The sequence below is a fragment of the Vulpes vulpes genome, chromosome 6, assembly GCF_048418805.1.
Source record: "Vulpes vulpes isolate BD-2025 chromosome 6, VulVul3, whole genome shotgun sequence".
In the NCBI taxonomy this organism is placed as follows: Eukaryota; Metazoa; Chordata; class Mammalia; order Carnivora; family Canidae; genus Vulpes; species Vulpes vulpes.
This window is the reverse complement of record NC_132785.1, coordinates 19,414,047-19,428,172: the sequence shown is the minus strand read 5'-3', so window position 1 is coordinate 19,428,172 and position 14,126 is coordinate 19,414,047. Positions and strand designations below refer to the sequence as shown.

Here is a 14,126-nt window from a genome sequence, read left to right as displayed (position 1 = left end):
GTGTGAGATATTTATTTTTAAGACACACAATAGAAGACTTAACTACAAATTATTTTATGCATTTAAAAGATATTAAATTGGGGTGGGCACAGGGAGGAAGGAGGCCCGGGAGCTCCGCGGACGCCAAGCGTGGTAGATCGCAACATTTGAGTACTTTGCTTGGATGATTATTAGTTCTTTTTATCACCTTGACCCAGATCAGTATTATAGCCCATAAAAATGGCAGGAAATCTTCTGAAGACATCATCTTTGTCTGTAAGGACAAAATTACTACATCAAACGGGATTGTCCCTTTATAACACATCTCATGGCTTCCATGAGGAAGAATTAAAAAAAAATAAAATAAAATAAAACAGTTTCCTGGTGGATCCATTGACCTTCAGAAGGAAGACAGTGGCATTGGTATTCCTACCCTGAACAACCCAAGTAAAATGTATGCTTTCCCAGGTGTTATGATGCTACAACTTCTGGAAAAAGTGATTGAATTGGAAAATTGGACAGAGGGGAAAGGTCTCATTGTTCGTGGGGCAAAAAACACTTTCTCCTCAGGATCCGATCTGAATGTTGGGAAAGCACTAGTGACTCCAAAGGATGGAATGGCCTTATGTATGTTCATCCAAAACACCTTAACAAGATTTATGAGACTCCCTTTAATAAGTGTTGCACTGATTCAAGGTCAGGCATTAGGTGGAGGAGCAGAGGTTACTACAGCATGTGATTTCAGGGGTCAGAAATCTACATGTGGCTTGGCTGGGTGCCTCTGGCTCAGGTCTCTCATGAGACTGTAACCAAGATGTCATCCAGGACTCAACTGAGGGAAGATTGTGTCGAAACTCACTCGAGAGGCTGTTGGCAGGTCCTCACTGATTATTGCTGGGAATATGAGTTTCTTGGGCTTGCCTGGGCTTGCCACAGGGCTACTCACAACCTAGAAGCTTGCTTCCCCCAAATTGAGGGGGTTCTAAGAGAAAGAAAATAGACAAGACAGAAACCCACAGTCTTGGGACATCCCATTTCTTTTCCTGTATTACTAGTTCAGGGTCACTAGGGGTAACTAGGTCCAGTCCACATTCAAGGGGAAAAATGACATACACAAGGATGTAACCACCAGGGGCAGTGATCATTGGCTATCATCTTGGAGACTGACCACTTGAATAGACATAAATATTGTTCTAATTTATTTTTTTTGTGTTATATGTAGTAGATTTAGGTATCAGTGTTACACTTCATTAAAAAATTGGAATGTTTCCTTCATTTTCTATCTCAGATGGCATCAGAACAACATAAAGATTTGGTAAACCCTGTGAAACCATCTGGGTCTGGTACCTTTTTGATTTTGATAAGTCCAATGGCATTATAATTATTTTGGCTTATAAGTTTTTTATTGTTTTTTGCTTAGAGATCCCGAGGCTTCTCGGGAGTCTATGTAAAGTCTAATATGTAAAGTCTAATAATTTATTATATGTAAAGTCTAATAATTTATTAGGAAATGTCTGAGGTGATTCTTTAGAGTCCATTTTCTCAGGTATCCAATGAACACTTTCAATATTTGTTGTATCAGTTTCAGTTATTCATATAGGACTTATTGCTTATTTCTCTAACTCCTTTTTCTTCCTTTTTTTTAACCAATTCTCATTCTCTTGGTTGTTTTCCTGCTTTTTTAAAATGCCCTATATTAAATTGTTATTCAAATGTAAAAAAAAAATAAAAGACATTAAATTCACCATAGAAGTAAATTAGAAGTAATGATATGCTACATGAAGGAATAAGGGAGAGGTCAGGACATTTTTAAATTTGACTAAAGGATTATGTGGTGGGACCTTAGGTGGAGTATAAGAGCATTAGCAAAGATAATTATATAGTAGTGATTACTATATGTAAAGAAAATGAAAGTTGTTGGTTATGTACAAGAATGTATGTGGAGGAGGTAGCCAAGATGGCAGAGTAGTAGGAGGACCCTACACCTGCCTCCTCCCTCAAACGTAGCCAGATAAATATCAAATCATTCTGAATACCCAAGAAATTGATGTGAAGACTGACAGAACAAACTGTACAACTAGAGGAAGAGAAGAGGCTGCATCAAGGAATGTAGGAAGTGCAGAGATGTGGTTTGGGGGGGAAACAGATCACAGGTGCTACAGAGGGGAGGAGCCCTGATTTTGGAAAAAGGGGAGAGAGGAGTACACAGGGGATCACACAAGGAGAACATTTCCCCAAGGCCATTGACTGGGAAAATGAGGGGGGCTGATATTTTTGTGAGTTTTGCAACCAGTGGAGATCAAAGACTAGAGTTTTAGAGATCTGCAACATGACTAGTATAGCTCCTTGAGGGCACTGCAGTGCTTCTGGAGAAAAGGCAGGCAAGTAACCCAGGCTACAAGGTGCAATCTGAGGATTACTTGGGATGTATTTGGGGAGACTGTTTCTTCTTCATGGAGTGCATCTGAGAGAGGTGGCATTGCCTCTTGAGGACAAAAGGCCATATATGAAAAACCCACAGCTAATATCATCCTCAATAGGGAAAAACTGAGATCTTTTCCTCTACAGTCAGGAACAAGGCAGAAATGTCCACTCTCACTACTGTTATTTAACATAGTACTAGCCTCAGTAATCAGACAACAAAAAGAAACAAAAGGCATCCAAATCAGCAAGAAAGAAGTGAAACATTCACTATTTGCAGACAACATGATACTCTGTATAGAAAACCCCAAAGACTCTACCAAAATTTGCTAGAACTGATACACAAATAAAACAAAGTTGTAGGATACAAAACCAATATACAGAAATCTATTGAATTTCTACATACTGATAATGAAGCAGCAGAAAGAAAAATCAAGGAATCGATCCCATTTACAATTTCACCAAAAACCATAAGATACCTAGGAATAAATCTAACTAAAGAGGTGAAAGACCTGTTCTCTGATAACTATAAAACAATGATGAAAGAAATTGAGGATGACATAAAGAAATGGAAAAAACATTCCATGCTCATGGATTGGAAGAACAAATATTGTTAAAATGTCTATACTACCCAAAGCAATCTACACGTTTAACGCAATCCTCATCAAGTTACCACCAGCATTTTTCACAGAGCTAGAGCAAACAATCCTAAATCCTTTTGTGTATGGAACCACAAAAGTTTTGAATAGCCAAACTAATATTGAAAAAAAAAAAAGCAATGCCAGGTGCATCACAATTCTGGACTTTAAGTTATATTCAAAGCTGTAGGGATCAAGACAGTATGATACTGGCATAAAAACACACATAGATCTATAGAACAGGGTATAAAACTCAGAAATAGACCCACAAATATATGTCAATTAATCTTTGATGAAGCAGGAAAGAACATTTAATGGAAAAAAAAAGACAGTTTTTCAACAGATGGTGCTGGGAAAACTGGACAGCTATATGCAAAAGAATGAAACTGGACCACTTCCTTTCATCATAGACAAAAATAAATTCAAAATGGATAAAAGACCTAAACGTGAGACAGAAAACCATCAGAACCCTAGAGAAGAATACAGGCAGCAACGTATTTGACATTGGCCATAACAACTTCTTACTAGATACATCTCCTGAGACAAGGGAAACAAAAGTATTAATAAACTATTGAGATTTCATCAAGATAAAAACTTTCTGCACAGTGAAGGAAACAATCAACAAAACTAAAAGGGAACCTTTGGAATGGGAGAAGATATTTGCAAATGACATTTCTGATAAAGGGTTAGTATGCAAAATATATAAAAGACATAAAACTCAAACCCCAAAATCAAATAATCTAGCTAAAAAATGGGCAGAAGACATGGATAGACATTTTTCCAAGGAAGACATACAGATGGCTGACAGACACATAAAAAGATGCTCAACATTATTTACCATAAGGGAAATATAAATCAAAATCACATTGAGATATTACCTCATGCCTGTCAGAGTGGCTAAAATAAACAGCACAGGAAACAGATGTTGACAAGGGTGTGGAGAAAGGGTCACCCTCTATTGGTGGGAATGTAAAATGGTGCAGCCAGTTAGGAAAGCAGGCTTTGGACAACTGTTTCTGGAAAGTAAGGAGATTCCTCAAAGAGGTAAAAAATAAAATGACCCTATGATCTAGAAATTTTACTAGTAGGTATGTGTTTACTTAAAGGATACAAAAATACTGATCTGAAGGTATACATACACCCCAATATTTATAGAAACATTATCAACAATAGCCAAATTATAGAAAGAGCCCAAGTATCCATCAACTGATGAATGGATAAAGATGTGGTAGATACATACACTGGGATATTACTCAGTCATCACAAAGAATGAAATCTTGCTATTGGTGATGATGTGGATGGGGCCAGAATCTTATGCTAAGTGAAAGAAGTAAAAAAAAAGATAAATACCATATTATTTCACTGAGATGTGGAATTTAAAATACAAAATAGATGAAAACAGGGGAATAAAGATCAGAAAACAGACTCTTAACTATAGAGAACAAACTGAACGTGGCTGGAGGGAAAGTACATGGGGAATAGGTAAAGGGTGATGGGTGAGGTACTTGTGATGAGCACTGGGTGTTATATGTAAGTGACACTTTACTAAACTCTATACCCAAAACTAATATCACACTGTATGTCTGCTAATTGAAATATAAATAAAAACTTAAAGCTACAAAAGAAAGAAAGAGGGAAAGAAAGAGAAAGAAATAAAGGGGTGTGTGCATGCACATGTGTGTTTGCGTGTTAAGGTTTTTAGAAAGGTAAGGTTTTTATAAATTGTTAGAATTTACATTTTTTTCTTTTTTAGATAGATAACTAATTGTGCCAGCACCATGTATTAAAGTGCACCTTTTATTATAGCATAAGGTCCAATACCAAGAATAAATTTTATTTCTATTTACTTTCCTGTGGTTACAACTTCAATATTATACTACTTTGTTTACAGAAACCCTTTAAGTTTTTTATATGATAAAGCAGACTTCCTTCCCAAACTTATTTTAATATATTTATCAGTCTCCTCAATGAGAACCCTCAACTTTGAACTTGAGTTTTGTGGTTGGATTAAGTGTGTCTCTTGATGATTAGGTGAATGTATATTGCATGTAGAAAGGAGATTGTCTTTCCCTTTTATGGTCATAGTGGACTTAACTACTTTTCAACTTTTTAAATTGGGTATAACCATGTAACTTACTTTAGCCAGAAATGGGCTTCTTGGTGCTTCTAGAAAAAAAAATACTGAAGAGCTAGTACATGATTAACTATATTCTCTTTCTCTGGCTGAGAAGACTCTAAGGTCTTAATGTTGTAATGGTGGTTTCATTACATGGAGTAGTTCGTTAACTAGGTCATGAATGAATACGACAAGCACTGCTCTTCTACTAACAAAGGTTTTATCATTGTATCAGACACATATTGTGAACATGAAATAAATCTTTGATGTTTTTGTTTTCAATTTTTATTAGACTTTATTTTTTTCAGAAAATTTACAGTTTCACAGTGAAATTGAGCAGAAGGTACCATGATTTCCCATATACCACTTGCCCTCATACACGCAAAGCCTCCTCTTCTGTCAATATCTGTGATAGAGGGGCATATTTTACAATTGAAAAACTGACATTGACACCTCATTATCATCCAAAGTCCATAGTTCACATTACGGTTCACTTGGTGTTTTATATTTTATGCGTTTGGACACATTTTAATGATGTACATCCACCATTATTGTATCATACAGAGTAGTTTCACTGCCTTAAAAGTCGTTTTTGGTGGGCCTATTCATAGTTGCATTTATAACTGAAATGATAGAAGCTTAAGTTGAAAATTATGAAAAACTAATTTAGTTATAGTCAGTTTATGACTATAATTTGAGGAACCATAAAATGGCTTTGATACATGAGAAAAAATACTTTTTATCAAATGAATCACAGATAATGATGTCCAGGCTTGAGATTCCCACAAATATCAATTTGAAGAAGCAAGAATTGGGAAGGGTAGAGCACACTGTCTTCAATTTAATTATTGCATGCTAAAAGGATTTTCAAGATACAGAAAAGAATAATGGTCTTATGCTTAATTTAATTTTAAATTTTGTTTCTATTGTTATCTAGTAAACTGCACAAATATTAGTGGATTGGTTCAATGAATTTTGACGTATGTTCATTCTGGATAGACTCCAATCAGAACAAAATGCAAATTAGGGAATCTCCACATTCTAAAACAGTGAAAAATTAATTGCTATCAATTGATTTGGTGTAACGATAGGGCAGAATGGCTGTGGTGGCTGATAATCAGTTTTACTCTAATATCTAGAAATCTAAAAAGTTTAGAAAATTTTTCTCTATATATTGATTGATGCCAATGAATACATTTATAATACTATAATAACCACTCCACCTACAAATGAAATGTTTAAATATTAATTATATCTCCAGTTTAATATAACATTTGATTGGCATTTATTTGCTGTTGCTCTCCTACCACAATATTATTTTTATGCCTCTTTGGCTTTTATGAAAAAGAGTTGGCCCAGTTACCTACTGTCAACTTATAAGAACATTATGACATCTATTTAAACATGTTGAATAAATCTTGTGGAATCCTATAACTTTAGTACCCAAGTTATGTCCAACACCATTCTTGTAACAAAAGATCAACCAGTTGCCTCTATTATATGTGTCAGAGAAGCAAAAGAATTAGAAAAAAAATATTCATTTTCAGTATTGCCTGTTGAGTAGACGGCAGTATGTTGCTCCTTCACTCTATTCATTTCAATGAAAGTAATAAGTGGCTTTTAACATTCCAGTGTCACCAAGGTACTAGGCACAGAGCAATGTGAGATGCTTCTTGTAGCATTTGACCTGTATGTCCTGATGCTTGGGAAGCCTGCTAAAAGACTGGCTAGAACTAATTGTGATTTCTGAGTCAAGGATAAAAGATGCCATAGGAGCAAATTAAACTTCCAGAATACAGCAGGGCAAAGGGGATGAGATTTCCCATATGTTATGAAGACACTGCAAACATTAATTTTAATAGAGTGGGATTGAAAACACCTCACTCAAGAGGGTTACCTGTCATGGTGAAGTTTCTACACAGGCATAAGCTAAGGGAAAAGTGATAATATATCATCCAGAGAGTGCATCACATGTTCCAAGGATATACAGTCTCATAAGCCCCTTGGTGCTTGAAGCAACTGCACAAAACAAAAAGTTAGCACCAAGGTCAGACTACCATAAAACTCGTAATTAGGACTTTCTGATTGCTTCTCACATCTCCTTCCATATGTCAGTCTGGAGGAAACAAAGGCAGAAGAGAAAGCTTGAAGTAGGAAGGAACAAGGACATTGCGTGTACATCATCTTTTATTCCCATTACAGGTTTCTTAGTCCGGTTCAAGCCAAAGAAGAAATGTAAACTGAGCAAGTGATGAAAATTTTTTTTTATTTAGGCTAAGCCAGCCACTTTAATAAGTGAAACAGATAGATCTCCTAATTAAAAGTAAAGAAAAAGCTATGGAATATACTCAAGATATCATTCATGCGTGAGAAAAAGATGTGAAAGATGGTATGTTAAACAAGAGAGGTGGCAGAAAAAAAAGTGTGATACCTTATTTACTCCATAAGGAGTTCCTCTCACTACATCTAATAGTTTACAAATAAATGCAGATTTATTATTTTTAAATAATAATTAGGAGATATAGTGCATAGTAAGCATGGAAAGACCCTAAGTTAATTATTGATTTCCTGGCGTTTTGAAAAATATAGTAATGGACATGATTTTTTCCTATCATAGCACAATAGAATACAGGACTAGAGAATTGGAACACTTTATAAGGAAGAACACTTTAAAAAGTCAGAACACATTGATTTTAACAATTAAAATTAAAATAGCTATATTATGAATCTTGAAAATCTTTTCTGTCCTAGGAAACATAAAAATTTTATTGTAAAAACAAAAAATTTTTGAGAATGTCTTTTTCCAAGTATAGTAAACTTTCCAATACAAAAATTTTTGTATTATATTTGTATTAAGAGAAAAATTTACTGAAAAAAATGAGGCATTTATGAGCCTATATTCCATTTGTTAAATGCTGGAAATAAAAAAGAAGGAAAACAAGTTATTTGAGAGCCATAATAGGAGATAACACTAAAAAAACAAACAGAAACTACATTTTTCTGAAAATACTATTATTTGGCATGTCTTTTAAATATTAATTTCATCCAGTTTGATCCAAAATGAGTTATAGACTTAATTTGAAAACAAATGGACTGAACAAACTTGGTTTGATTAGACTTAGTGTAAGGAAGTAGTGCTCCAGGATGAAGGTCAATAGCTTTTTCCAGTATCAAAGTCATGAGGGAGAAACCCCCCAAAAATCAGAGGAAGATGGCAGATTTTTCCTTATTCTCAAATCACTCACTAAGCTCTAGGATAGCAAGATAAAAATCCTGATCCCCATGTGTTTTGCCTGTATTAAACCAAATATATGATAATAATGATCATATTTCCTTCCCTCGGGAAGCAGCAAGATGCTGAGAAAAAATAATCCAAAATTTCAGTAATTATCATTGATCATAAATAATATAAATGTTAAAATATCCAATTAAATGATTATATATGATAAAACATAATGCTAGGTTTGTAAATTCTCTTGTCATTTCTTCTCTTTACATTCTCCAAATGACAAGTAAATGGAAAAGAAATTCAAGAAGACAACTAAAAATAATTCCAAAGTCAGACTTAATTTCTTGTAGGTATAGAATTAGATACAACAGTTCTCATTTTGCTTTAAGCAAGCTTAAAAACAGAATTTGTCATATAAATAATCTAGTATCCAGATCTATGTGTTATTATCCTTCATAATGCTTCTAAATAAATACATATCACATTATAATATATAATTTATTTTTAGGACCAAAAAAGAGGAGTAATTTGTAAAAGGTTGATTATGTGGCAGACAATAGGATATGTTACATTATTTGTATTTAATAATTATAACTTAAAACTGTTTATCTTGACATATTTGATAAATTACAAGAAAAATTGTGTCAGTTTTAACTTGTCAGAAAAAAAATAAAAGATGGTAAAATTTCCATTGTCCCAAACAAAATCATACTATTCTTTTGCACAAAAGACAGGTCTCTCAAACTAGATAATTGAGAGCTAATGACTAGAGGATATGATTGGGTTAAAGTGAAGTAAGTAAAACTGACATTCCCTGCTTAACCTAAGCACTTTGGGGTGCAGTGGCTATATGAGACTTACTATCGCTATTGTATTTAGAAAACACTGGGTTAAGAGACTTATTTAATTATTCTTGTAATAGTAGTGAATAAAGCCTAATTTAGTTGAACAATATTGTATCTGTTAAGTATTCTGAAAATAAAATTCATTTTAAAAATGGAGAAATTTATTTATAAATTAAAACCAGCTTGACATAAAAAATATTTAATATGTTTTCCCAGGGATTAAAAAAAGAAAAGAAAGACATGAAAATATATAAGATTAATTTAGCATACCAAAAAAAAGTAAATATGACTTGTTTGAGAAAACCAAGTTATATAGCACAGTGTATAATGTAATTTCATTACTATAAAAATACATAGACACAGAAAGCATAACATAAAAATGTTGTTAGTACTTAGAGAAAGAGAGGTGTGGGATATTAGGAGATTTTATTTTCATTGCTCTATAATTTTTTATTGAAAACAGTAGATGATGTTTAAAATTTATTTTTAAAATTTTACTTTATTATGATGAGAACACTTAACATAAGATTTACCCTTTTAACAATTTTTCTTAAATTTTGACAAATATGAAGAAATTAAACATCCCACTCTTGAACAACCAGTAAGACAAAGAAGAAATCAAAAGAGAAATTGGAAAATATCTTGGCAGAAACAAAAATGAAAATGCTACATGCCAAAAGTTATAAGATGCAACAAAAAGAATTTTAAGAGGGAATTTTATAGTGCTAAATACTACATTTAAAAATAAAATAAGATCTCAAATAAACAACTTAAAGGAACTGAAAAAAAGAACAAACTAAACCTAAAGTTAGCAGAAGAAAATAACAAAGATTAGAGGAGAAATAGAGACCAAAAACAGTAAAGAAAATCAGTGAGAAAAAAAAAAAGAAAATCAGTGAGACTGAGAGCTATTTATTTTTTTAGATAAACAAAATTGACAAGCCTTTAGTTTGACTAAGGAAGAAAGAAGGGATATTCAAATAAAAAATTAGAAATAAAAGAAGAGTTGTAACAGATGTCACAGAAATAAAGTATCATAAGAGACTACAATGATTAATATTTGCCAACAAATTGGATAACTTATAAGAAATGGGTAATTCCTAGAAACATATAACATAAGAAAATTGAATGGTGAAGCAAAAGAAAGACTGAACAGATTAGCATGGACATTGAATGAGTAATCAAAAGCCTCCTAATAAGTAAGTCTAAGAACAGATAGCTTCACTAGTGAATTCTACCAAATATTTTTAACACCAATCCTTCTCAAACTATTCCCAATAACTGAATTGGAAAGTACATCTCCAAATTTATTTTATGAGTCCAGTGTTACCCTGATACCAAAACAGATAAAGACACCACAAAAAAAGAAAACTGCAGTCCAGTATCCCTGATGAATAAGATGATAAGATGCAAAAATCGTCAACAAAATACTAGCAAATCACATGCAACATCACATTAAAGATATCAAATACTCAGGGCAAAGGTTTATCCCTGGGATATAAAGATGGTTCCACACATGAAAGCTAATCAGTGTTATAAATCACATTAACAGAATAAAGAATAAAAATCATAGAATAGTCTCAATAGAAACAGAAAAAGCATTTGGCACAATTTGAAGACCTTTCATGATTAAAAAAAATACTTTAACAAACTAAACAATAAGAAGAAAGTCTGAATAAAAAAGGCCATATATGAATAGCCCACAGTTAACATCATATTCTACAGTGAAAACTGGAAGATTTCCTCTAAGATCAAAGTCAAGGCAAGTACATCCACTTTCATCACCTCTCATCATCTCATGATACTGGATTCTAGCCAAACAAACAGAAGAATGAAATTTTATCTTCATTTTACACCATACACAAAATCAATTCAAGCAGGTTAACAACTTAAATGTACCATGTGACTCTGTAAAACTTCTAGAAGAAAATATAGAAGAGAAGCTTCATGACATTGGTCTTGGTGATGATTTTATGGCAAAAGCACAGGCAACAATTACAAAAATAGACAAGACTACCTCAAACTATAATGCTTCTACACAATAAAGGCAAGAATCAACAGAGTGAAAAAGAATGGGAGAAAATATTTGCAAATAATATATTTGATAGGGGTTACTTTCCAAAATACATAAGGAACTCCTGTATCTCTGTAGCAACGATAACAAACTAAACCCAATTGTTAAAATAGACTAAAGATTTGAATAGATATTTCTCCAAAGAAAACATACAAATTGTCAACAGGTATATGAAAGATGGTCAATGTCAGTCATCACTGGGGAAATACAAGTCAAAACCACAATGAGATACTGCCTCAGACCTGCTAGATGGCTATTCCCCCCAAAAAACAAAAGACAAGTGTTGGCAAGAATGTAGAAAAATTGGAACACTTATACACTGTTGTTGGAAATGCAAAGTCTTGAGACCACTATGTAAAACAGTATGGACAGTCCTCAAAAAATTAAAAGTAGAACTATCATATGATCTAGCAATCACACTTAGGGGTATTTTTTTAAAGTTAAAACAGGATCTTGTAGAAATATTAGCACTGTCATATTCATTGCAGCCCTATTCACAATAGTCAAGACATGGAAGCAACCCACCCATCACCAAATCAATGGATAAAGAAATAGTGGTATACACATACAATGGGATATTTCCCAGGCTTAAAAATAAGGAAATTTTGCAATATGCAACAACATGAAATAAACCTTGAGGACATTATGTCAAATTAAATAAGCTAGTCACAGAATGATAAATATTGCATAATTTCACTTGGTGGATTGGTGGTTACTAAGGGGTTGGGTGAAGGAAGAAATGCAGAATTGCTAATCAACAGGCATAAAGTTTCAGTTAGGCAAGATAAGTTTAATAAATCTGTTTAACATTGTGCCTATAATTAATTAGCAATACTGTGTTACATCCTTAAATCTTTTCTCAGAGAGTAAATCTCATGTTGAGTGTTCTTACAATAAAATAAGATTTAAAAACTTTAAATATTGGGGTGACTGGCTGGCTCTATTGGTGGAGCACATGACTCTTGATCTCTGGGTTGTGGTTCGAGCCCCACATTGGGTATAGAGATTATTTAAAAAATTAAATGCTTTAAAAAAGCTTGAAATATTAAAATTAATTAGTTTGGAAGTGGGTAAGAAAATTTATCAAACTTTTATAAAAATGTTGTATTTATTGGTATGCCCACCTTTGCCATTCTTTAGTACATCTTCAAGGAAAAGCAAAAGTAAAACAAACAAAAACAAAGATAGGTAAGGAAAAAGATAATAAGAAACTCTTCTATTTTGGTTCATATTCAACTACCTAAAGCATGAAACAAATAGATGATCTTTTCAAATTCCTTGCAGCTCAAAATATTTTTTTTTAAAGAAAAGGTCAAAATTAACCACTAGCTCAGATGCAGAGCTTGGGTTGGTTGGGCAACCAGATAAACCTAGCTCAATTTTTAATTAGTTATATTACTTGCAACCTATTGCTTAATGCTGTTGTGCTTCTGTTATTCTGTCTAAAAATACAGATAATATGCCTCTCACAGAGTTATATTGAAGATAAAAGGAAAGCATTTGGTCCATACTTTATAATTTTTTAAATCTTTCATTTTCTTGAATGGTCTTTCATTTTTAGGATTCAGCAAAGTTCTTTTTTTATTGATTAACACCATAGAAATTTCCAATTAATATTTCCCAGGAATTAAAAAAAATTTATCAGCACTCAGTAATAAATTTCCTGAACAAATTTATATTTTTATTTATCGTGTTAATTTTTATGAATAACACTAACACTGAATACATTTTAATCTAAATTACAAAAATATCATTTATGAAAAAAATAGCAAACTAGTTGTAAATTGAAGCTGAAGTAGGGATAGTGTATTTATGTATCACTAAATTAGTAATATGATCTATTAAGATATTAGAATTTATAGTTATCCATCATTTTATGAGTCTTGCTATCTGATAATATTTTATAAAGCCCTGATGATGCATGTATACCCAGTTAATGCAGATAGATAGAAAGTAAAAAAAATCAAACCTGTTTTCATAATGGACATATTACTCTTCATCAATGTCAAATTTTACTTTCTTCTCCAGTGAACTGATAATTACATCATTATTTGCCTTTAAATTTGAAAGATAATCTATTTGGCTTATACATCTGGCAATTCATGCCACAGAAATAGATGAGGTTGGGCCTTTAGATTTATCATCATAGCCACAAGAGACATTACTGAGCAAATTTTGTTCAGTAAGAAGACTTGATGTTTGGCAGTACATTGTCATGCACAGGCAAGGTCATGGAAGATTAAAGCATGCTTGCTAATTGTTTCTGTTATGATTGATATGGGCAGTCTTTTCGTTTGCTAAAACTATTCAGAAGTAATCCTAAAATGACCTCTCCTCATTTTACAATTTTATTGACACCAAAAAAATTTTGATATGGCAGTGACATGGGCTGTATTTATGTACACTCTGTATTGTTTGTATTTACTCGAAAACAGATCATAGCTAACAAAAATAATATAGGTTAAGATTAATTTACATTTAAATTACCAAATATTGCTTTAGTTTTTTATTTGCATTTGATAAAATTGAGTAAATCTGATTAGAAAGTTATTCACATGTCATCCGTAATTATGTCTTTGGTGGTTGGAATAAATCAACAGCACCTTAAAAATAAATCATTAAATCACTTAGCTAATTCTAGAATGGTTACATATTCTTCCCATCTTTTGCAATCTCTGTTGTAATTATCACAGAAAGAATATACATTGGCGGGCTTGAGAATTATGTTTTATTATTATTGATGCCTTTACTGACATTTAATTTGTTTTCACCAGAGTTTGGATAATTTCAATTTGTAATTCTTGTCAGTATAAAATAAGCAAGC

At 32.7% G+C, this 14,126-nt stretch overlaps 1 pseudogene; it reads left to right on the top strand.

Moving 5' to 3' along the window:
- Positions 1-219: 219 nt before the first annotated feature.
- LOC112933489 (ethylmalonyl-CoA decarboxylase pseudogene) lies at positions 220-788 on the top strand (annotated as a pseudogene).
- Positions 789-14,126: the final 13,338 nt, after the last annotated feature.